Genomic DNA, 25,752 nt, shown 5'->3' on the forward strand with positions numbered 1-25,752 from the left:
AGCCTGCCGTACCCCTAGTGAGACAAAGAGCCGGTAGACAGCTGCCCAGTTTACCCTTGACAGCTCCTACACCCTGTAGTTCAGGGCCAGACAGTCAGCTCCGTAGGTCCACTCGGGCCACTAGAGGCCAGTTACCCGCACGCTGGAGAATTTAAAGTGTATAAATTGTTTTATTTATGTTTTTCTGTGTCTTGTTGCTTGTGTATAATTTTGTGTTTCTAGTTATTTTTAGGAAACCTTGGTGGATTTACCGGGAATCCTTGTATATAGTTGGAGCGTAACCCAGGATGGACTAGAGACTGTTAAGGACTCGGGGTAGGACAGACCCCTACCTGGTTACGTCTCCCTGTGTTGGTGAAATGGACACCTTTGCTTTTCTTCAAAGACTGCATCCGGTTGCGGACACGCCGTAACCATCTTATGTGTTTTTCTTATAGTATTGTTATTGTTATACTTTGTTATGTTTTTCTAAATGTGTTTAGTCCCGGAGTACTAAATTTCACTAGGGGGGAATGTGACACCCCAGGGGTCTGGTTGCCACAGTGATAGAGATATTATGTCTGAGAGCAGGTGGGAGGTCCTTTGGTCAGGGATCCTGTGCATGCCACACCTCCTGCCCAGTCTTGGGAGGGGAAGAACTTCCCCTGTATAAACCCGGGGCTGAGGCAGGGTGAGTCAGACAAGGAGAGTGGAGAAGAGAAGCAGCATAGGAAACAGCAGAGTTACAAGGAGTCAGGGGCTGGCAGCTACAGAGCTCGCCCTGACTAAGAAGATTCTTTACCGGACCCGGAGTCCGAGGCTGTGGGGACTAACTCCTACCCAGCAGCAGAATCCGTCGGGCAGGGGATTTCAGGTCCTCTGGCCCAGAAGCCCGAAGGCACGGTCACACGCGTGGGACCAGCACCGCCATCGTGGAGCGGAAGCCATTAGAAGGCCCCGAGTCACCGGCCATACGGGTGAGCACCACACGGTACACTCAGGGACGTGGGCTACTTACATCAGCTTCTAGCAAGGTAGCCAGAAGAGTACAGTCAGTTTGGGAGGCCTACAACTACGCCTGGCCAGGGGAGATCCCATCTGCTCAAAGACTGACCAGGCCTCGTTTGCTAGCAAGTACTCCGGGAGGGTCTGTCGTTGTTACCAGTAAAGACCCTGAACTACACCGTACCGTCTCTGAGTGGTTCCTGCTACCCCCATCATCCACGTCGGCTGCCCTGAGGCCATACCCCTCCCGTTGGGGGTTATACTATCACGCTGCACAATCTTACCACCGGCCTCAGCGGTCTGCCCTGCAGCAGCAGCTTCCTGGCTGCACTCAACGGGTGGCGTAGTCATCAACTATTTACTACTAATAGACTGCCGTCTAGTTTGACTCCCTGGGCACGGACCGGGTCACCGCCACGAGATTACAACCCTCCACGGATCCGGCTCCGGGTAAGCTCCCGCGTGCGCACCGCAGCGCGACACAGGCCCAGGGGCGCGTCACATACAGCAAACAATTCATTTTCCATACACAGGTTGTGAGTTGACCACTGGATATACACATGTGTATAACTAATTACCAGAACTGGAAATCGAAAAAAAAGACGAGCAAGTTTGGGGTGAATCCTGCCTTCATTACTGCACAGCCGCTCATAGAGGGATCGGTACTAGGAACAGCAGGAGTGCCGGCGATGTTCACAGATTTACCTGCTGCGGGACTGAAGGAGTCTGATAGTGTTCGGCTCTAAGCTTTTTACCTTGTTTACGACAGGAATAATTGAAAGCTGTGCTTCAAACGCGAGGAAGAAGTTGGTCACTGTCTGCGCTTGAATACCCTTAAGAGGGGAAAAAATATATATATACATATATACAAATACTGAAACATCTAAATGCATTAGAACATCAAACCTGGTGAAGCGGTAAATGACTTGTCCTCCAGGGATACAGGCTACTGTCATTCAGTAATTATTTAATAGGAATTTTACATTTTATGTGATCACCACGCTAGAATGTAAATGATGAAAACACAACACAACTCCTCACCATATGAAGATATTTTGTGTTTTAGGCTATGTGCCCACGATGCAGAAATGAAGCAGAAAATTTCTGCAGCATTTCTGCATCTCCCTGGCAGAAAAAAACGCATGCAGATTGTGCATGCGTTTTTCCTGCAGAATACATGCGGATCCACATGCGGATTCACATGCATTTCCGCATGCAGATTGACAAGCACTTTCCAGGCGATTAGCATCACTTGGAAAGTGCTTGACAACTAGGTCACACTGTATAAATCCATGGAAACAGCATGGATTTATACAGTGTGAACCGCAAAAATTAAAACAAATAAAGCTATACTCACCCCCGAGGCCCTGGCGTGGCTGCAGCTCTGCTTCCTGGCTGGTTCCCGGCTGCCGGCATATCGCGAGACAGAGCGGTGAAGGGCCTGCGGTCACATGACTGTGACGTCACCGAAGGTCCTTCAGCGCTGCTGGCATTCAGAGAGAAGACGCCGAACAGGTGAATATAAACTTTATTTGTTATTTTATTCTTTTTTTTACAGGTACAATGGTACCCAGGTCTGGATCAGAGTCTCCTCTCCTCCAGAACTGGGTACCATCCGCACTTAGAGACGCATAGAAGCCGCTTGTAAAAATGTACAGTCGCGGTTTCTGTGCGTCTCAATGCAAGTCAATGGCGGGAGTTCCGCTGCGCTTCCGCAAAATTAAATGACATGCTGCGGATTTTTGTACGCAGCATAAACGCTGCGGAAAAATCCGCAGCATGTGCATAGAACATGCGGAATCCCCTTGGGGACCATGGGGGGCGGATTACCTAGCGTTTTACAAGCATTTCCGCTGCGGAAATTCCGCAGCATAAACGCTTGAAAAATGCTACGTGGGCACACAGCCTTATAGAACAGCATTTCTGTGGAATAACACGACTGATTTACTGTGTATGCACCATAGCCTTCATTTGATGTCACTTACTGTCACCTGTCACCTTGCCCCAACTCTGCAATCCCCAATATCAGTCCATGACCTCAATGGGGTCACTATAAAATTCTAAAGAGGACTGGTCATGTCTCTATTAGGATAGAAACAATATGAGCATATACCCCGCTATAAGTAAGTAAAAAGCAATAGTGAATATATATAATATAGGGTACTTAGTAAACATGGTTTTTGATTTAAAAAAAGCCATCCCACCCGCACCAAGGTGTACCCAGTCAGTTATGTGAAATATATAATAAAATACACTTTAGTACAATATTAGTGTTTTGTCCCTTTAAATCTGCTGCTACTTCTGTCACCATGGTAACTGCATTCATACTCGGCCAATAGGATTGCTCGGTTTGAATTTGGAAAAAAAAAAAAAAGTCCTATATCGTCAGTTTGTTCCTTCTCATCTGAGTGTGAAGACAGACACCTGCGATCAGCGAGAGATTATAGGTATAAGACGTGATATAATATAACGGACGGAGCCACATCCCATCACACGCACTCAGCGACCACAACTCACAGGAATCAGCACATTTACCAGACAATAAGTTATTATTCCCCAACACATAATACGCTGAGACACCAGTGGGGGGCGCCGCACTCGTTACATCTCCCATCTGGATGGATCCAGCGACGAGATCCTGATATTTCCCCCCAGCTCCGCTCCTCCATAGGGAATGGCCCAGATGCACGCAGAACGGACCGAAGTGTAATACTGCTAGAACTCTGCATGATATCACATCCTCCATATATACCACATAATAAAGGGGTGCTCCCACTGGGACAGGTCATCACCTATCCAGAGATCAGTGATAACTTGTTCCAACTAGACATCCCCTTTAATGGAAGAGATCACATCTCTAACAGTCAATACGCTATTCATTCCCAATCTTCCCTGGCCCCAGTAATGCCCCTGAGTATATCGCCAATATGAGCCAATCATCAAACCCTCTGCTGACTGTTCCCGATGTTTTATAGAGTTTGGAGACGTTGCTACAAGAGAAGATATCAGCGGACACCATGGGGGTGGAGTATTCTGCCAGCGATGGAGCAGGTAGTATCCACCAGTCTGTGATATCTGACCTTCCTCCATATTCTGCTCTTACATGCGTTTCTTCAGCTTTACCCCTTCCCGACATAACCAATTTATGTTTTTTTTCTGTTTTTTCCTCCGCTTTTTCCAACTTTTCTAACTTTTTGATATCTGTCCACATAGTGTGAGGTCTTGTTATTTTGTAGGATGAGCTGTCCTTATAAATGACACCATTCATTTACCACATAGTCCTAGAAAACGGGAAAAACATTCCAAGTGCAGTAAAAGTGCGAAAAAAAAGCCTGACATTGTTTTTCTGGGAACGGTTTTAACGGCGCACATTGTGTGGTAAAAATGACCTGGTAATAGGATCCTACTCCTCAGTGTGATTACAGCAAGACCAAACTTCTCCAATAGTTTTGGCAAAAGAAAAAAACTTTTTTTTGATGCTGTCACCATTTTTTCTGAGACCCGAAACATTTTCAGTTTCCGGGTTGATGGAGCTGTGTGGGGGCTTATTTTTTGAAGGGCAAGAGGACTTTATTGATAACATTTTGGGACACATATGTCATGGTCATCGCTTCTTACAGGATTTTCTGCAGTATTGAGGCGAACGAAAAAATGCAATTTTGTCTTTTTGAATTTTTTTCTGTGTTCACTGATCGTTTTTTTTTTTTATATTTTGATAGATTGTATTTCTCTGAAAGAGACCATACCACAAAATGTGTATATTTTTATTATCTTTATTTTTAGTGGGAGGTGAGTTGAACGTGTGGGGTTTTAATAAATATATATATACTTTTTTTCACTGTATTTGTATACATCATCTGATTGCTTGTGCTATATACAGCGATACCACAGTAATGCTCCATATAGCAAAACCACAGTCTTCTTTACAGCCCAAATGAAGCTTTATGATGACAGGCACGGAGGCTTCAGCAGACCCCCGGATGTCATAGCAGTCCATCGGCGCCCTATGATCGCGTCACAGGAGCGCCAGTGGGCGTATGGAACGACGCGTCCCAATGCTGGCGCACTGATAATGCTGCTGTTAGAGATTGACAGCAGCACTGAACAGGTTAACAGTGGTGGGCAGATCTTCACTCCACTCGCAGCTGTTAGAGGCAGGTCCTGGTTGTTTGTCACAGCCATTATCTGCCATGTACGCGGCGAGCTGACCCTGCTCCATACACCCGCTACTGACTTATACCATACATGTACGGCAGATGTTGGTAAGGAGTTAAAGCGGTTGTCCAGCTTTGGGGCCATTTTTTTTTACTTTAATGCAAGTATTTGGGGCTAAAATTGATTTCTGTAATTGAGTTTCATTAAAAATGTTGCCTTCTGTAGCATCTGTGCTGCACTGTCTATTGCTGGCTGCAAAATTAGCTAACTGAGAATCTATCAGTGAGCTCCTTAGTCTTAAGGGAGAGTTTGTAGATCTTTAATCTGTTTTTTTTTTCCTGAGTGCCTATTAGCTGATCTATGCCCAAAGAAAACACAAAACTTGAATGTGCAGGGAAACAATAAGTCTGTAATAGCCGATGAAAAACACTTAATGAAACCTAAATGTAAAAAATTACTTTTAGTAGTAAATACATGGACATGAGAAAATATACACTGCTCAAAAAAACAAAGGGAACACTTAAACAACAGAATATAACTCCAAGTAAATCAAACTTCTGTGAAATCAAACTGTCCACTTAGGAAGCAACACAGATTGACAATCAATTTCACATGCTGTTGTGCAAATGGAAGACAATAGAGGGAAATTATTGGCAATTATCAAGACACACTCAATAAAGGAGTGGTTCTGCAGGTGGAGACCACAGACCATATCTCAGTACCAATGCTTTCTGGCTGATGTTTTGGTCACTTTTGAATGTTGGTTGTGCTTTCACACTCGTGGTAGCATGAAACGGACTCTACAACCCACAGAAGTTGCTCAGGTAGTGCAGCTCATCCAGGATGGCACATCAATGCGAGCTGTGGCAAGAAGGTTTGCTGCGTCTGTCAGCGTAGTTCCAGAGGCTGGAGGCGCTACCAGGAGACAGGCCAGTACACCAGGAGACGTGGAGGGAGCCATAGGAGGGCAACAACCCAGCAGCAGGACCCCTACCTCCGCCTTTGTGCAAGGAGGAACAGGAGGAGCACTTCCAGAGCCATGCAAAATGACCTACAGCAGGCCACAAATGTGCATGTGTCTGCATAAACTGTTAGAAACCGACTCCAAGAGAGTGGGATGAGGGCCAGACGTCCACAGATGGGGGTTGTGCCCAATGCCAGACCTCATGTGGCTGGAGAGTGTCAGCAGTTCCTGCAAGATGAAGGCATTGAAGCTATGGACTGGCCCGCCCGTTCCCCAGACCTGAATCCCATTGAGCACATCTGGGACATCATGTCTCACTCCATCCACCAACGTCACATTGCACCACAGACTGTCCAGGAGTTGGTGGATGCTTTAGTCCAGGTCTGGGAGGAGATCCCACAGGAGACCATCCGCAACCTCATCAGAAGCATGTCCAGGCATTGTAGGGAGGTTATACAGGCACGTGGAGGCCACACACAATACTGAGCCTCATTTTGACTTGTTTTAAGGACATTACATCAAAATTGGATCAGCCTGTAGTGTGTTTTTCCACTTTAATTTTGGGGGTGACTCCAAATCCAGGCCTCCATTGGTTAATACATTTGATTTCTATTGATGATTTTTGTGTGATTTTGCTGTCAGCACATTCAACTTTGTACAGAACAAAGTATTCAATGAGAATATTTCATTCATTCAGATCTAGGATGTGTTATTTGAGTGTTCCCTTTATTTTTTTGAGCAGTGTGTATATATAATATAAACAATTACTGCAGCTTTAATGCTATTTATTACGTCTCAGGAGGAGGACGGAAGAGGAAGAGGACGGAAGAGGCGGAGGACGGAAGAGATGGAGGACGGAAGAGGCGGAGGATGGAAGAGGAGGAGGACAGAAGAGGAGGAGGACGGAAAAGGAGGAGGACGGAAGAGGAGGAGGATGGAAGAGAAGGAGGACGGAAGAGGCGGAGGATGGAAGAGGCGGAGGATGGAAGAGGCGGAGGACAAAAGAGGCAGAGGACGGAAGAGGGGGAGGACGGAAGAGAAGGAGGACCGAAGAGGAGGAGGACGGAAGATGAGGAGGACGGAAGAGGAGGAGGACGTAAGAGGAAGAGGACGGAAGAGGAGGAGGACGGAAGAGGCGGAGGACAGAAAAGGCGGAGGAAGGAAGAGGCGGAGGACAGAAGAGGCGGAGGACGGAAGAGGCGGAGGACAGAAGAGGAGGAGGACGGAAGAGAAGGAGGACGGAAGAGGAGGAGGATGGAAGAGGAGGAGGACGGAAGAGGAGGAGGACGTAAGAGGAAGAGGACGGAAGAGGAGGAGGACGGAAGTGGAGGAGGATGGAAGAGGAGGAGGACAGAATAGGAGGAGGAGGACAGAACTGCACCTTAAGATCCCTAGGGGGAAAGGGATGGTAGTAATATAGTGGTAGTATATCCATATTAGTGTAATATGAGTAATAATACTAGTGATAATAGTAAGAAAGTAATAAAATAACAGTAGTAATAGTAGTAGGTAGAATAGCAGTGTGATCCAGGGTCCTAGGACTGATCGCCTTTTCTCGGGGTCAAGAAGGAATTTTTCCCCTGTGACACAAATTGGCTGAAGGTGTCCTGGGGTTTTTGCCTTCTTCTGGATCAACACTGTAGGTATAGGGCAGTATTAGTAGTGATAGGAAAGAAGAATAATACTGTAATAAGATAGCACAATGTAATAATAACCATATCAAATAGATTTATAAAAACAAATTAAAATAACTCCAGTAGTACAATAATTAGTGTAATATTATAGAACTTCTAATAACATTATTAGGTTTGATCCAGGGTCCTAGGACTGATCGCCTTTTGCCGGGGTCAAGAAGGAATTTTTCCCCTGTGACACAAATTGGCTGAAGGTGTCCTGGGGTTTTTGCCTTCTTCTGGATCAACACTGTAGGTTTAGGGCAGTATTAGTAGTGAAAGGAAAGAAGAATAATACTGTAATAAGATAGCACAATGTAATAATAACCATATCAAATAGATTTATAAAAACAAATTAAAATAACTCCAGTAGTACAATAATTAGTGTAATATTATATAACTTGTAATAACATTATTAGGTTTGATCCAGGGTCCTAGGACTGATCGCCTTTTGCCGGGGTCAAGAAGGAATTTTTCCCCTATGACACAAATTGGCTGAAGGTGTCCTGGGGTTTTTGCCTTCTTCTGGATCAACAGCTTTAGGCATAGGGATTTTAGTAATACCATTATTAGAATCACAAGATTAATAAAAAAAAATTAGAATTACATTTTTTTTAATTAGTTTTATAACAGTTACAATTAATTGCATTAATGCAATAATAATAAATAGTAAAAATGGTGGTAATAATAATAATACAAAAAACTAGTCCCAGTTAGTAAGTTAGTGTAATGTTAGTGTAGGGACCCATCTGAAGAGGTCGCCTTGACGTTGGCAGATGGGCTCGCACAATTTGCTCAAAATGTGCGCTAAGAACCTCATATTTCTATGTACAGGAGATCTAGCAGTAATACCATTCAGGAGATAGATATCTGTGTACACACATTTTGTTATATACTTTTGTGCAGCACACAGGGCAGGCATACAGGTACAGGGCGAGAGTGTTACAGTGATATTATAACTCGGCCTTAAGGATAAAATGCTGATAACTACAGATCCTGGAAACACATCCGAAACTAGACCTTGTAAGTAACTGGTTCCCAGCTAGTGGTAAATATGTACAGGGCAGTCCGGTACCAAGACCTGCTCTATAGGACACATTATCATCAGGCAGGTCCTTACAAGATCTGCGGCAGAAGTGTGGCTGTGTAACACAGTCCTGCTCCTGCCTCAGCTGCCCACAGTGGAGCCAACCTTGATCCTGGCAGCTTAATCCATTGTATGACACAGTAGGGGGCTTCCACAGCATTTAGGCACTTTAGACAGGAGAGGGAGGCATGATCATGGTGCCAATGAGTTTCTATGGCAGCTGAGATCTAACAATGGACCCCATGACGGCCATCTTACTGCTCCTATTAGACCCCGGCTGAGGAAAGGTCTATGAGGACACCGGTCAGACTTATGTCGCCTGCTCTGCACATATTAGAAATACCTAGGGCTGATTAGTTTGCCATTTGTAAATCTGATCCAGCAGCGCTGGGCTACCACTGACGTGATCAGGGCTGTTGAGCTCCTAGATTGGGCAGAGGAGCTCAGTATTCAGCAGGAGCTGGCCGAGGAGAGCAGAGCAACTTGCATGGGGCTGCTGCACAAGAAGCAACTCACAAGGTGGAGATTTACCCGGAGACGCTGTGCTCGGGCTGTGATCTGCTGTGCAGGCTGCATAGTAGATGCCTCGAAGGACCCTAACTTCACCCCTAACAGGCACAGCAGAGCTCGGACGGCTGCAAGTGAACGGAGAGCGGCTGATTAGTAACTGCTGCATCTCCTGCAGCTCAGATAAGATCCGCACAGAGCGGGGGTTCAGTAATGATGAATATGGGAAGTGTCCGCCCCTCACATGCCCTATATGCGGCCTCCAGAGGTAAAGTCTCCCCTGTAACCAGCGCCTCCTCCCACCTTCTCTGCTGGCATGCTCCATTACTTAAAGGGGATGTCGGAAGAAAACAAGTTATCACTTATCCACAGGCTCGGTGATCACTTACTGATCGTGGGGTCTGACCGCTGCGAGCCATCGTCTGATCGGGAAGGAATGGAAAGTCAGGGATCAACTGCAGCTCCATTCATTCTCTATGGGGCTCCGGAAAAGCCGAGCTCAGCGCTTGAATGCCACATAGGGAATGAATGGAGCGGATCCTGGAGTAATAACATGTCCTCCTCTCCTCAGCTTTCTGTCTGTGTAAGTGGCTCAGCCCTTGTCTCCCCTTCTGCTCCAGCTTCTGTGCTGGTCCTTGTGAGGAAGAGGAAACCCTCTGCCCTTCTGCTCCGGCTTCTGTGCTGGTCCCTGTGAGGAAGAGGAAACCCTCTGCCCTTCTGCTCCGGCTTCTGTGCTGGTCCCTGTGAGGAAGAGGAAACCCTCTGCCCTTCTGCTCTCAGTCCTCTGCGACTTTTCACAATCGCTCAGTGCACCCATTATATGTAATAAGGATCATTCTTCATCCCTTGTACAGCTTTCATCCCCCCCAGTCTGACCAGCGGACAAGATAATAAACATGTGAGTGGAAGGTTCACAATTATTAGATGTGTTGTGAATAGTCTCCACAGCATTATCCGGAGAAAACTGCAGGGTGACCGCTTGTGAAACCAGCACAAAATCCAGTGGACTGCGCTTCCCTGCCCCCCGCCGGTCTCTGTATCCTGGCATTCAGCTATTCCATTTGGTGCTTATTCTGGAAGGAAAACAAAAATGTGATGTTCTTACACAGACGCCTGAAGACGCAGCTTTTCATCATCCATGTTGGGCTGTTGTATGACGTGTGGATTACTCTGCTTGCTGGATTCTTGCATTACCACAAACACTGCCTTTATTTTGTGATTTCTGTGCCGCTTCCCACTTCTATTGGCAGTGTGATATATCAGCACGTGAGGGCTGCCACAATCATGTGTCAATAGGTTATTGCTGGAGGCCGTGATATAGAGACCATCCTGGACCAGGGAGGAGTTGGTACAGAAGCACCTAGACAGGGGGGTATAGGGGCTTCATTTCAATTTTAAACTTAGCTGGATTGTGTTTAGCTACAAGAATGGAAAGTAAAATAATAAAATCTTTATTTTTTTTTTCTATTTGGCAAAATCGTCCATCAGAGGTTTGGCCACTACCGAAAAGTTTTTGATGAACTTACAGTAGTAGCTGGCGAAACCCAAAAAACTTTGTAACGCCTTTAAGTCTTGAATATAATACCAATCCAGTACCGTCCGGACTTTGGCCAGATCCATGCAAAAACGGTGAATGATAAGAACTAACCCTGAATGGAGAACATACATTTCTCTGGTTTGACAAATAATTTATTATCTTTGAGTATCTGTAAGACCTGCCTGACATGTACCTGATGTGACTGGAGGTAAATAAATTAATATGTAATCAAGATTGGTTTGTTGTGATCTACCTGCCAGATGACTAAAAATGTCACTAACAGTGTTGAAAGATAGCGGGAGCATTAGTCAACCCAAATGTCATCACAAGCTTTTCATAGTGCCCCTCAGGAGTATTGAAGGCCATCTTCCACTCATCTCCTCAATGTGAAAATCAAGGCGGGGGCGCAACCCCCAGTCTTTTTTTTTGACAAATAAAAACCCCACTGCAACGGGAGATGAAGAACGTCTTATATGGCCCAATGGTAGACTGACTGACCATGCTGTTCTGAACTGCCACCCTAAGATGGCTTCCCATTATATACCTACTGTATAAGTGCTCCCTCTAACGGCTTCCTCCACCCACACCCACTACTGGTTCCCCCTACCTTTGGGTTCCCCCCACTCCAGCCAGGGACAGGGCTCAGCAGCTGCACTCTGCATGTTGGATGCAGGTGTTTTGGGGGGTTCCGTGCAGCACTCCCATCTTACCTGAGTGAAGGGAGACACCACACCTCTGGGAGAGGTGCAGTACCGCTGTGGCGACTGAACACTCAGGGGCGCCACATTCCCCCCCCCGGTAAAACACAGCACGTCCGCGGGCTGGAACAGAGCAAAACCAGGCATAACTGACATGCAAAATTTTTAAGATGCATCCGCATATAAGACCATAAAACAACATTTCTTCCCTTTATGGGAGGCACATTTCTTTTAATGTTACTGGTTACATTATAAAACATCATAAGAGCATTGTCATATAAAACAATTTTCAAGACAGTTCCAGCACCAGGGTGCAACAGTAGCAGCATGAGGGACCCGTCCACAAACCCTCAACGTAGGCCCTGGGCATGGCTGCAGGGCATAGACGATCCAATCCTGGACCTCGTCTTCCGCCACGCCAAACGAGTTTTTGTTCTGAGGTATATTTGTAATTATAAAACCAATAGGATGCACTTTAAGAAGTGCTAAACTATGTACAATGTCAACGTCCGGCTTCTCACAGTCCTCAGCCTGTCAGTCTCTGTACCCTGACGGGTAACTGGGTAGCAAACATGAAGTCAACTGCACCCTTCCGGGCAACTTATGTACAGTCCAGTTAACTAAAACAGTTTAACAGTGGGGCCCCCTCCGGGGGAACCCCTGGTTTCTGCAGGCTGACCCAGCCTGGTCATCAGCCTCAGGCTGCAGGGGGACCAGGGATGAAGCAGCGCCAGCCACATTTGGGAAAGGGACATCACTCCTACCTGCTCCCGCGACTGCGTCAGCTCGGCCTGACACCTCCCGGTCTTTACGCAGCTTCTCTCCACCTCCTCTCCTCTTTCGGGGGCGGTCCCATGGCACTTTGCTGTCGGTCACTCCCTGTGTCGGCCTCCCCGCTTTGACGGACACATCTATGCGGACAGTCACTGTTGCAAGGGGCAGGGCCTGCTTTTGGCGCCATTCTGGGACTCGGCCCACGACGGGAGGTTCCATTCTGTTGTTCTTTAGCACGCACATAATGGTGCCCGTTCTTCTGGGGCGGGCGCCACATTCAAGGCAGAAAACACTTCTTTAGGCGCACATTACCCGCAGATGGCGGGCTGGTCACATATCCTGTTCGTGACGCCAAGTGGTGACTCGCTGCCCCCTGGGCCGCGGGGCACACGGCAGCCGGGCCTTATGGCTGCTTTGGGGAATATCACGGTGGCTGGCCTGGGGCGGTCAGTTCAAAAGGGATTATTTATAGGATTTGTCGTGAAGCCACCTGTGGTGTCTGGTGAGGATCACCAGTGCTGCAACAGTCCTCTGAGGCAGATGTTAGGGCAGCTAGAGATGGAACGGCTCCCCACAGGTGGAGCGGGCCTCAGGGCAGTGTAAATTGATGGAGGGTGCGCTGGGCGTTATAGTGCAGGGAGGGAAATGACACCAGTGAAGGAATAGACGGAGGCAACTCAGTGCAGTCGTCCAAGATTTTTATTCACAGTTCTTCAGGAAACACACAAGTGCACGTTGCAGGTGAAGACCTCCCACGTTGCGCCGTGGTCACCCTGGCAGGGGTTCAATCCTTCCTCAGGAAGTTTAGGAATGCTTGGCAGAACCCCACTTTCTCGTGTTCCTACTTTGACCGTCTTCACACTAGGTCCTTCTCCCTGCTGCCCTGCGCTGCCCACTCTCAATCCCGCTCGGGTATGCTGAAGTCCTTCCTATACGTCGGATCCGGGACCAACCTCACCCCCTGGAGATTAGAATGCAGCAACCGATCCCTGTCTTCTGACAGATGCGGGGTGTGCGGGTGCTGTCCTCCACGCGCCGTACCCCTGGGATCCCTTCTTAGAATGGAGTCTACTCCCTGCTCCCCTCCGGGGCCTCTATCCCGGGCCCTTCTTGTGGAGCAGAGCTCCTGCTGAGCCTCTGCTCCCAGACAGTCCTCACTGACCGTCTGTACTGTACTGACTGACCATTCTGTTCTGAACTGCCACCCTAAGATTGCTTCCCATTATATACCTACTGTGTGCTCCTTCTAACTGCTTCCTCCACCCACACCCACTACTGGTTCCCCCTACCTTTGGGTTTCCCCCACTCCAGCCAGGGACAGGGCTCAGCAGCTGCGCTCTGCATGTTGCCCTTCCAGCCGGTCTGAAGCAGTGTAATGTTGGATGCAGGTGTTTTGGGGGGTTCTCTGCAGCACTCCCATCTTACCTGAGTGAAGGGAGACACCACACCTCTGGGTGAGGTGCAGTACCTCTGTGGCGACTGAACCCTCAGGGGCGCCACATGCCCACGATGCAGAAATGCTCCGGATTTTTCCTGAGTGTTTCTGCATCTCCCTGGCAGAAAAAACGCATGCAGATTTTACATGCGTTTTTCCTGCCAGGGACAAACGTAAGTGAAGCGTTTTTCACATGCATGTCCGCATGCGGGTTGTCAACTGCTTTCCAAGCGATTTTAGCATCACTTGGAAAGTGCTTGACAACTTGGTCACGCTATATAAATCCTTGCAACCGGCATGTATTTATATAGTGTGACCAAGTTAATAGTTGAAAAAAAGAATAAAAATGGTAAAAAAAGAAAAATAGAATTAGACTTACCGGTAATTCTGTTTCTAAGACCCTCCACGACAGCACACCTGGAGGTAGCCTCCCCATCCTAATTAGGGACAGGAAAACAAGATGTTAAATAGCCCCTCTCTGCTACAATCCCCAGTGTTTTCAAAGGACCACACAGTATGAATGCTCTAAATATTTATTAACACTAAGGATTTTTCCAATCAATAAAGAGATGGAGGGAACTACCCATGCTGTTGTGGAGGGTCTTAGAAACCGAATTACTGGTAAGTCTAATTCTATTTTCTCCAATCCCCTCCATGACAGCACACCTGGAGTAATACCAAAGAATGAATTTTAGGGAGCGACAACAGCCTGAAGGACTTTCCTTCCAAATGCTAAGTCTCTATTAGATATTACATCTAGTCTATAATGCTTAGCAAAGGTATGGACAGACGACCATGTAGCTGCCCGGCAAATCTGCTCAATGGATGCACTAGCTTTTTCCGCCCAGGAGACCGACATAGCACTAGTAGAAAGATCTTTCAAGGATTCCAGAGGAGGCAAATCTTGAACTATGTATGTTTCACAAATTGCTTTCTTAATCCAATTTGCTAGCGTATTTTTGCAATTTGCTTTCCTTTATTGGGGCCTCCATATTGGACAAATAGGTTCTGATCCTTCCTCCAGGTTTCAGTCTGCCTCAAATAGCGGATTATAGTCCTTCTTACATCCAACGCGTGGAATTCTTCTTCCTTGCTATTTGATGGATTTTGACAGAATGACGGAAGAATTATGGGCTGAGACATATGAAAATTAGACGACACTTTAGGTAGAAAAGAAGGATCCAACTGGAGGATGATCCTGTCCTCCAAAATACGACAATAAGTCTCTCTGATAGACAGGGCTTGGATTTTACTCACTCTTCTGGCTGTAGTCAGAGCTACAAGCAATGCCGCTTTCCAAGACAATTTGTCTATGTGTGCCTCGGCTATTGGCTCGAAAGGATGCATAGTTAGACCTCTAAGAACTACGTTGAGATCCCAAGGTGGAACTATTTTAGCTCTTGTTGGATTAATCCGAGAAGCAGCTATCATGAACCTCTTAATCCATCTGTTTTGGGCCAAATCAGCATCAAAATAGGAACATAAAGGCGAGACTTGGACCTTCAGCGTGCTTGGTCTTAATCCTTTAGACAGACCGTTCTGTAGGAAATCCAAGATTCTGGCCACGTCAGGCCGAAAGGGATCTAATGGACGAGGCTCATACCATAGCTTGAAAGCTTTCTAGATTTTTCCATAGATGGAATTTGTGACTGGTTTTCTGCTTTTCTGCAGTGTATGTGACTCGCCCCCAGGGGTGTCGCAGGGCACCCGGCAGCCGGGCCTAAGACTGCCTGCGGGGATTATCGCGGCGGCTGGCCCAGGGCGGTCAGTGCCAAAAGGAATTATTTGTAGGGAATTTGTCGTGACGCCACCTGTGGTGTCTGGTGAGGATCACCAGCGCTGCAACAGTCCTCCGAGGCAGATGTCAGGACAGCTTGAGATGGAACGGCTCCCCACAGGTGCAGCAGGCCTCAGGGCAGTATAAATGATGCAGGTTGCGCTGAGCGTTGTGGTGCAGGGAAAGCGATGGCACAGCAGGAGTAACGGACAGAGACAGGGGATTTGCTTCATTACCTTTACTGGTACAGCTGTTAGGTACGGTCCAGGGTACTCCAGATGAAGGGCGCAATTTTGGACTTCTCCCCAGGGAGCGGGTATAGGGCCTCCTGATCCGTGTCTGTCCCTATGTATGCTCCTGGCCAGCCTGCAACTGGGCATAGCTTATGTGTCCTGCTTTTACTTCACCAGATGCTCAGAAACAGGACCTCTGGTTGGTAACCACTTTCCCTGGACGTCGGGGCCTTCGTGGTTCCTGATCCTGTGTGTGTCTAGCCTTCAGGTTTGCCAGGGACTTGTAGTCCTCCTGGGATTCCGGTTATCCCCACTGGGTGTAAAGGGTCCCTGTAGGTGCGGACCCGGTGTCCGGTAGATATAACGGGGTGAGCTTATTGTGCTCCTCTGCCCCCTTGGTTTCACTCCCCTTTTTCTCCTTGCCGTCGGCCACACTCGGGGCCCTCACTACTAGGCAGCTGACGTGCTGCGTCTTCACCGCTATCTGAGCGTCGGCACGTTCTCAGGCTCTCTCTCTATCTGGGCTCCCTCTGCTGGTATGAGTTGGAAGGTAGAGGTGTTTGTATGTAGTGAGGGCCTCTTGTGGAGAAATCCATCCATGCACCCTTCTGGGTTCTGTGGCACCAATGCACAGCAGGGCGCCACATTTGGATCACCTGTACTGAGAAGCCTCTGGCTTTTCAGAGGGCGGTCTCAGAAGCCAAGCAGCTAGAGCCAAATTCTGAGGGGCCGGATGGAAAATCTGGCCCTAATGCAGCAGATCGTGGATTCGAGGAAGCATCAATGGATCATCCATTCTTAGACTGCTCAATGTTCCGAACCATGCTCTTTTTGGCCACATTGGAGCTATTAGGATAGTCTTGACCCCTTCCGACCTGATTTTTTGTAAAGTCCTTGGTATTAACAGAATCAGCGGAAAAGCATTAGCGAGCCCAACTTTCCAAGGGTGAGCGAATGCATCTATCCCTGTTGCTGAATCCTCGGGTTTCAAAGAGAAAAAGGCTCTTACTTTTGCGTTTTCCTGGTTCGCAAACAGGTCCACATCTGGGTATTCCCACTTTTGAACAATCATCTGAAATATCTTCGAGTTCATGCTCCACTCCCCTGGATGAATGTCTTTTCTGCTCAGAAGATCTGCATGATAGTTGTCGGAGCCCCTCAGATGCAGAGCCGATAAGGATAGTAGATTATGCTCCGCCCAGTGGAAGATCCTTTCGGAGATCATCTGTAACCTCCTGTTTCTTGTACTTTCCTGATGTCTCAAGTGGGCTACAGTTGTCATATTGTCCGAGTAGACTCTGACATGCGACCCCTGAAGCACAGTAGTGGCTGCCCATAGGGTTTCTTCCACCACTTTCATTTCTCTTAAGTTTGAGTACTGCTCTGCTATTTCTTGCGACCAGACCCCTTGGAAGGCCACGTGGGAGACTACTGCTCCCATCCCCTTTTGCTTGCGTCTGTTTTGACGGATAACAAGGGAAGTTGAATCCATGCTGAACTTTTCTCCAGATTTCCTGGACAGAGCCACCAATTTAAAGATGCTTTCACCTTCTCTGGCAGATGAATTCTGTTGGAGAGGGAACTTGGAGATCTGTCCCAACAGGAAAGGATGTAGTTTTGAAGGACCCTTGAATGCGCTTGAGCCCAAGGTACCGCCTGAATAGATGAGGTCATGGACCCGAGGACGGACATGGCGAATCTTAATGACACTCCGCTCTGGTTCTTTAGTGCATAAACTTTCGACCTCAACTGAATCTGCTTCTCTTTTGGCAGAAAAGAGGCTTGTTGCTGAGAATCCAGGAGAATTCCCAAGGAGGTCTTCCTGGTGGAGGGAATCAGATCTGACTTTTGGTAGTTTATCAACCATCCCAAGGATTCCAGGATCTGGAGGGTCATCTGGAGGTCTCTTTCCAAACTTGAAACCGAGGGAACCATCACCAAAAAATTGTCTAAATATGGGACGATGCAGATATTCAGTTTCCTTAGATAAACCTACTACCTCTGCCATGATCTTTGTAAACAGGCGGGGTGCTGACGAAATGCCGAAGGGGAGTACATTGAATTGAAAATGAAGTACCTCTCGGTTCTGAGTTACAGCAAATCTGAGAAATTTTCTGTAATCCGGATGAATTGGCACGTGGTAGTAAGCCTCTGGCTGGTCTACTGTTGCCACGACAAATCCTTTTCCAATCAATAAGCTGCCATTGAGGAAGGAAGCTCGCAATTCTGCCTCCTACCTTCTTGGCGTCATTGTCTGTCCTGCCTAGAACCTTGAAAGATATTCCTACCTCTTCCCCCTTTTGTGTAACTCCAGCGACCAGTTTTACCCTTGCCTCTGTACTGAAATGCTTGCTGCTGTTGTTGTTGAGGGAGAAGAAATGGTCTCTTTCTGAAACTTTTTGGATTCTTTGGCTCTGGCAGAGACTTCTTCTTGTCGGATGCTTTCTCCAACAACTCGTCTAGGACCGCCCCAAACATATACTCTCCTTTAAATGGAATGGAACAAAGCTTAGATTTTGATGCGTTGTCCCCACTCCACATCTTCAACCACAAAGCTCTTCTCGTAGAATTTAATAATGCTGCCAATCTTGCCGCAATCTTGACCGACTCCGCCAAGGCATCCGCTAGGAATCCAGTGGCCTTCTGCAGAAAAGGAAGAGATGCTAGGAGGTCCTCTTGAGTGGTACCTTTCCAGAGATGTTCCTCTAGTTGTTGGAGCCAGAGGAACATGGAACGAGCTACACAAGTTGAAGCGATATTAGTCTTCAGTGAAGCCGCCGATGTTTCCCATGCTTTCCTTAGAAGGCTTTCCATCTTCCTATCCATAGGATCTTTGAGCTGTGACGAGTCTTCAAAGGGAAGGGTTGTTTTCTTCGCAACCCTTGCCACCTGTACATCAACCTTCGGGACTTCCATCCATCGCTTAGCCGCCTTTTCATCTAGAGGGAATCTATCCTTCATTTCTCCTGCCATACTAAGCCTTTTCTCAGGTGACTCCCATTCATCCAAAATAAGACTCCAAATGTTGTCATGCACAGGGAACACTACCTTCTTCTTGGATTTCAGACCGCCAAACATTTCATCCTGAACTGTACTGGTTTCCTTCTCCTCTTCCACCTGCATCGTGTCTCTCACCTGCGACAACAATTCCTCCATATTCTCAGACGAAAAGTAATATTTCCTATCTTCCTCATGATCTTCACTTAGGACCCCTTCTTCCGGTTCCTCCATAGACCCTAATTCTGAATCAGAGGTCTCCCTAACCGTATATTTTCTCCTTTTGGGGGGAGATGGACCTTCAGCTCTGGCTTGTGAGAAGGAGGCTAGGGAAGATTGTATTTCCTGCCGAACCATTCCCCTGACTTCTTCCATAAGGGAAGGCTGTTCTTCCTTCACAATGTTGTCAGTGCATTTCCAGCAGAGGGGTTTCTTATGCCCTGAAGCTAGCTTTTTTATACAGATGGCACATTTGCGAACTGTAGTGCTTTCTCCCACTGTCGGTGCAGGATCCTTGTCTCCCTAAATTAAAAATAAAAAAAGGGGAGATTTAAAATATATTTAGGATCCTGCTCAAAAGAGAGTGGGGAATAACCTAGGACCTAGTACTTACTGGGGCCGGGTTAGCGCTGGGCTCTGCAGACGCAGGCTTTGGAACAGCACCCTCCATAGTAGCAGAATATTCTGTCCTACCTTAATGGAGTCTTCTCATCTGGGTCTTTTATAGGGGAGACCGAGATCCAGTGCCAAATTTTCACCTATCTAGTGAAGGATCCTCATTTTCATGGCAAACCGCGGCTTCTCCTTTTGAATTTCCCGCCGCAGCCCCATGCGTTCCACGGTGGAACGCACCAGAAGTGACGTCCCGCTGGCCAAAAGCCTGACTTCCGGCACGCCGCCATGGAGGACAGAGGAGACTCCGGCCGGGGAGCAACAGGAGGCCCCCAGCCCCCAAAACCCTACTCGGCTTTACACGCAGGCGAGTGTGTGTGGGGGGGGTCCCGCTCTCAAGGAGACACGGGAGCTGCAAAGGAAGGAAGGTCGGAGGCGATCGCTCCCTGCAGCCCGACAGGTAAATTTAATAGGGCCCTGCTTGCCGGCCGCAGGCACCCCAGGTAACCTCTTCATCCCATAGGGACAGGAAAACACTGGGGATTGTTGGGGGAAGGGGCTATTTAACCTCTTGTTTTCCTGTCCCTAATTAGGATGGGGATGCTACCTCCAGGTGTGCTGTCATGGAGGGGATTGGAGAAAATAATATTATACTTACCTTCTGATGGCCCCCGGTCTTTTCTCCACTGTGTCTGGTCTCTTGTATGGCTCGCGGTGGAGTGAAAGGACCTTCCATGACATCATTTAGTTATGTGACAGGTCATGCGACCGCCGTGACCTGTTGAACATCCGCAACAAGAGCACAGAGAAACAAATCAAGAAGAAACGTCACACTCACCGCAGTGTTGATCAGGTTCAGGAGATACTTCTTTCCCTCGTAAGTGTAAAACAGAGACGCAGTCAGGGCCTTCACCGTAATCCTGCGCTCCCTCTCTACCTGCAGCTTGTCCAGAACTTGCTTATTGGAGGAGGCTTTTGGAATACAACCTGAGGGAAGGAGCGAGACACCAGAATCCACACAGTTAGATCGTAGTGGCAGTGTCTCCCTCCATACTAGTCTGTCAATGGTAGCTTGTTTCTGTGTTTTATATATGTATTTTAGGTGTGTAAACCCTCTTCATGTGTACAGCAGCCTGGAATAAACGCTGCTTAAAAAATAAATAATAGAGTAAGGCCTCATTCAGACTTTCATCAGCTTTGTTTTGCATCCGAGAAACTCTAAACTTTGATTTGGATCAAAATTCGACAGGTCAACGTGTTTCAGTGAAAAATACGCGGTCCACAGAAATATGTGAACAGCCCTAGACTATAATAGATATGAGCTCTGTGAAAAACATGGATCGAGCTCGTACGAAATCCAACATTTCATTCTATAAATCTACATAAATTAAGTAACGTGCCAAATTGCTTTTTTTTTGGTTTATGTTTTGCGTGTACGGAGGGAAAGTTCCCAGTGCTAGTGTCTAGCTCACTGATTTTCCTTGCTTGGTGCCTGACGTCCCAAAAAACTGACAGTGAGCTATCAATCAAGATACAGAGGCTGGTGCTGGGCAGGGAAGCAACCTTGGAAGGCTGAGGCTTGGTTAGTGCTCCGTTACACCCAGAGCACTCAGAAATGCAGCAACAGATAAAAGATATAGAGGTGTCTATGGATTTAGCTTTCCAAATCCTGCATGGTCATGAATGGGAATTGGAGGGAGGGGTATATCTGATGGATTCCCTTAAATTGTTAATTGGCAATTGCAGTTCACATAGTTGCATATTACTTAATCATTAGAGCTACAAAAAATTGCACTTCAAGCACCAGTAAAACAGAGGCCAAAAAAGATTCCTTAGAGGCATCTGATCACTATTAGTGATGATCGAGCGTGTTCTATCAACCCCTTCGGCAAGCACGCTCGGGTGCTCGCCGAGTATTTTGGCATGCTCGGCATTTCTTTTAAGGTCGCCGTGCCTGCAAGTATCACGGCTGTTAGCGTGCTCGCTGAATGGGTTCATAGAACACGCTCGATCATCACTAGTCACTATACATTAGTATACAATAAAAAAACACATATCACATAGTGAATAACACAGACACTATTCAATACAGCAGGGTTGAGGTGTACTTTGTGGGACAAAATTACAGCATTTTTGAAAGACGCCATTCACTTTACTGTGCAACATATAGAAAAAAAAGGGCAATGAATTCCAAATAAAGTGAAATGGTGCAGAAGAAAACAAAAACATGTTACTGCTTTTAAAAAATTCTAAACTTTGCAAACAAATTGTTTGGCTTGTGTTCCAATTTTCTAAGACCGTTTTTAATACCATTTTGGGGTACAACTTTTTGATTGCTCCATCAAATGAATAGTCGTAAGTTACTTACCGGTAACGGGATTTTTCAGAGACCATGACAGCACCACGAGAGAGGGGATCCGCCCACCAAGGAGAGGAAACATACAGGCTTAATAGGGCGCCACCTCTCTCCCGCCTCAGTTTGGATTACAGAGCATTGAGAGGACCGCCAGGTTAATAAACACAGCAAACAATCACAAAATTGCCATACCAGACGAAACCTACTGAGTGTGAGATTATAATTAATAAAACGGGAGTGTTCCCACAAACGTGAAAGGAGGGAATATAAGGGTGCTGTCATGGTCTCCGAAAAATCCCATTACCGGTATGTAATTTAATATTTTATCGGTCGACCATGACAGCACCACGAGAGAATTACAGAGATGAAGTAATCTATTGAAGGACCACAGCCTGGAACACTCTTCTCCCAAAGGTGAGGTCAGCCGATACACCCATATCTAACCTATCGTGTCTATGAAATGTAGAGGGACAGGACCAGGTAGCAGCCTTAAATATGTCTTCTATCGAGACACCTGTCTTCTCAGCCCAGGAGGTCGCCACAGCCCGGGTGGAATGAGCCTTCAGCCCTTCTGGCCCTTCCTCGCCGCTAGATGTACAGACCAAAAGTTTGGACACACCTTCTCATTTAAAGATTTTTCTGTATTTTCATGACTATGAAAATTGTACATTCACACTGAAGGCATCAAAACTATGAATTAACACATGTGGAATTATATACTTAACAAAAAAGTGTGAAACAGCTGAAAATATGTCTTATATTCTAGGTTCTTCAAAATAGCCACCTTTTGCTTTGATGACTGCTTTGCACACTCTTGGCATTCTCTTGAGCTTCAAGAGATAGTCACTGGAAATGGTTTTCACTTCACAGGTATGTCTTGTCAGGTTTAATAAGTGGGATTTCTTGCCTTATAAATGGGGTTGGGACCATCAGTTGTGTTGTGCAGAAGTCTGGTGGATACACAGCTGATAGTCCTACTGAACAGACTGTTAGAATGTGTATTATGGCAAGAAAAAAGCAGCTAAGTAAAGAAAAATGAGTGTCCATCATTACTTTAAGAAATGAAGGTCAGTCAGTCCGAAAAATTGGGAAAACTTTGAAAGTGTCCCCAAGTGCAGTTGCAAAAACCATCAAGCGCTACAAAGAAACTGGCTCACATCAGGACCGCCCCAGGAAAGGAAGACCAAGAGTCACCTCTGCTTCTGAGGATAAGTTTATCCGCGTCACCAGCCTCAGAAATCGCAGTTTAACAGCAGCTCAGATTAGAGACCAGGTCAATGCCACACAGAGTTCTAGCAGCAGACACATCTCTTCAACAACTGTTAAGAGGAGACTTTGTACAGCAGGCCTTCATGGTAAAATAGCTGCTAGGAAACCACTGCTAAGGACAGGCAACAAGCAGAAGAGACTTGTTTGGGGTAAAGAACACAAGGAATGGACATTAGACCAGTGGAAATCTGTGCTTTGGTCTGATGAGTCCAAATTTGAGATCTTTGGTTCCAACCACCGTGTCTTTGTGCGACGCAGAAAAGGTGAACGGATGGACTCTACATGCCTGGTTCCCACCGTGAAGCATGGAGGAGGAGGTGTGATGGTGTGGGGGTGCTTTGCTGGTGACACTGTTGGGGATTTATTCAAAATTGAAGGCATACTGAACCAGCATGGCTACCACAGCATCTTGCAGCAGCATGCTATTCCATCCGCTTTGCGTTTAGTTGGACCATCATTTATTTTTCAACAGGACAATGACCCCAAACACACCTCCAGGCTGTGTAAGGGCTATTTGACCAAGAAGGAGAGTGATGGGGGACTACGCCAGATAACCTGGCCTCCACAGTCACCAGACCTGAACCCAATCGAGATGGTTTGGGGTGAGCTGGACCGCAGAGTGAAGGCAAAAGGGCCAACAAGTGCTAAGCATCTCTGGGAACTCCTTCAAGATTGTTGGAAGACCATTTCCGGTGACTACCTCTTGAAGCTCATCAAGAGAATGCCAAGAGTGTGCAAAGCAATCATTAAAGCAAAAGGTGGCTACTTTGAAGAACCTAGAATATAAGACATATTTTCAGTTGTTTCACACTTTTTTGTTAAGTATATAATTCCACATGTGTTAATTCATAGTTTTGATGCCTTCAGTGTGAATGTACAATTTCCATAGTCATGAAAATACAGAAAAATCTTTAAATGCGAAGGTGTGTCCAAACTTTTGGTCTATACTGTATATGATAGAGAAATGGCCTCCCAATTCCATCTAGCTATGGTGGACTTCGTGACCTTAGACCGTTCCTAGTCCCTTGGTAGGATATAAACAATGAGTTATCTTTCCTAAAGCTTTTGGTAACTGAATGTTACCTAACCAGACATCTCCTCACTTCTAACGTATGTAACTCCACCTCTTTCTGGTTACTAGGATGTGGACAAAAGGAGGGTAGGAGGACTTCCTGAAGTCTGTTGAAACGAGTAGCTACCTTAGGGAGAGAGAGTGATTTTTAGACCAGATCCTGCCTATCATCCAGAATTTGAGTAAACGGCGAGGCCATAGACAGGGCCTGGATGTCACTAATGCTCCTGGCCGAGGTTAAAGATATTAAAGCGGTCTTAAGAGAGAGGGATTTAAGGGTTGCTGACTATTAGCTCAAACAGCGAGATAGTCAAGGCCTTTAGAACCAAATTTAAATACCAGGGAACCAAGCTGCTTTTAATAATGAGTCTAGATCTAAAAGCTGCCTTAATGAACCGAGAAACCCAGTAGTTACAAGCTACATCACAGCTATATAGGGCACCCAAGGCAGAAATCTGTACTTTAAGGGTGCTGGTGGATAACCCTAGTTCAAGACTTTTTTGTAAAAACTCCAAAGATTTGTCCTATTGGCACCCCCTCCCCATGAACCCCAGAACCAGAGAAAGACAAAAACTTTCTCCAACTTGTGGCATAAATCTGGGTTGTAACAGGTTTTCTCCTGTGCAGAATGGTTACTAGACCTTTGGAAAAACCTTTCTGATTTGGCAGTGTCCTTTCAAGTTCCACACCGTCAAGTGGAGGCCAGTTGCTTGAGGATGGAATATCGGACCCCGGAGAAGGAGATATGGAATCTCTGGAAGAACCCAAGGATCGTAGATGGACACCCTCCTGGGCCAAAAGGGTGCGATCAGCAGAACCCTGGCCTTGTCCTCCCTGATCTTTCTTATTACCATGAGAAGAACAGCCAACCAGGGGGGGAGGAGTCATACGCCAGGCTGAAATACCAACGAATCAGGAAAGCGTCCACAGCTAGGGGATTTAGGGAACACAAGATCTTTGTCTTCCGATTTAGTTTTGTGGCAAACGGATCTACCTGACCGGAGGCCCCCCCATCTTCGGCTATTTGGGTAAAAATTCCTTGATTTAGTTCCCATTCCCCTTGCATCAGAGGATAGCAGCTTGGGAAATCTGCTCTCATGTTTTCTTTTTCCCTTATATAGAGGGCCATCAGGGAAAGGAGGTGACTTTCTGTAATCTGGAAGAGATGATCTGTCACTCTCATCAGCGATCTTGACCATGTATCCCCCTGGTGGTTCACATATGCTACCGCAACTAGATTATCCAAGAGGATCTTTACATTCTGGCCCTGAAGGAAAGGTAAGAAATTATTCACCGCCTTGTCTACCGCCAGAAGTTCTTTTGCATTGGAGGAGAGACCCTTTTCGATATCTGACCAGGTCCCCTGGGCTACCATATCTCCCAGATGGGCTCCCCACCCTCTCGGACTCGCATCTGTGGTAATTGTTCTAGTGACCCTAAGTACCCAGGGAACCCCTCGAGATAGGTTAGGCTCATCCTGCCACCACTATAAAGATTTTACTGACTGGGGTGATAAGGACATCTTCCCTTCCAAGTGCCCCTTAAGAGAAACTTCATTATGTAGCACATCCCACTGTAGAACTGTGGCGCCCCTGAAGATTCGACCGACACAGGGATGCTGC

Source organism: Phyllobates terribilis, unplaced genomic scaffold (genome assembly GCF_046119375.1).
Source record: "Phyllobates terribilis strain yellow unplaced genomic scaffold, ASM4611937v1 Scaffold_134__1_contigs__length_4944459, whole genome shotgun sequence".
NCBI lineage: Eukaryota > Metazoa > Chordata > Amphibia > Anura > Dendrobatidae > Phyllobates > Phyllobates terribilis.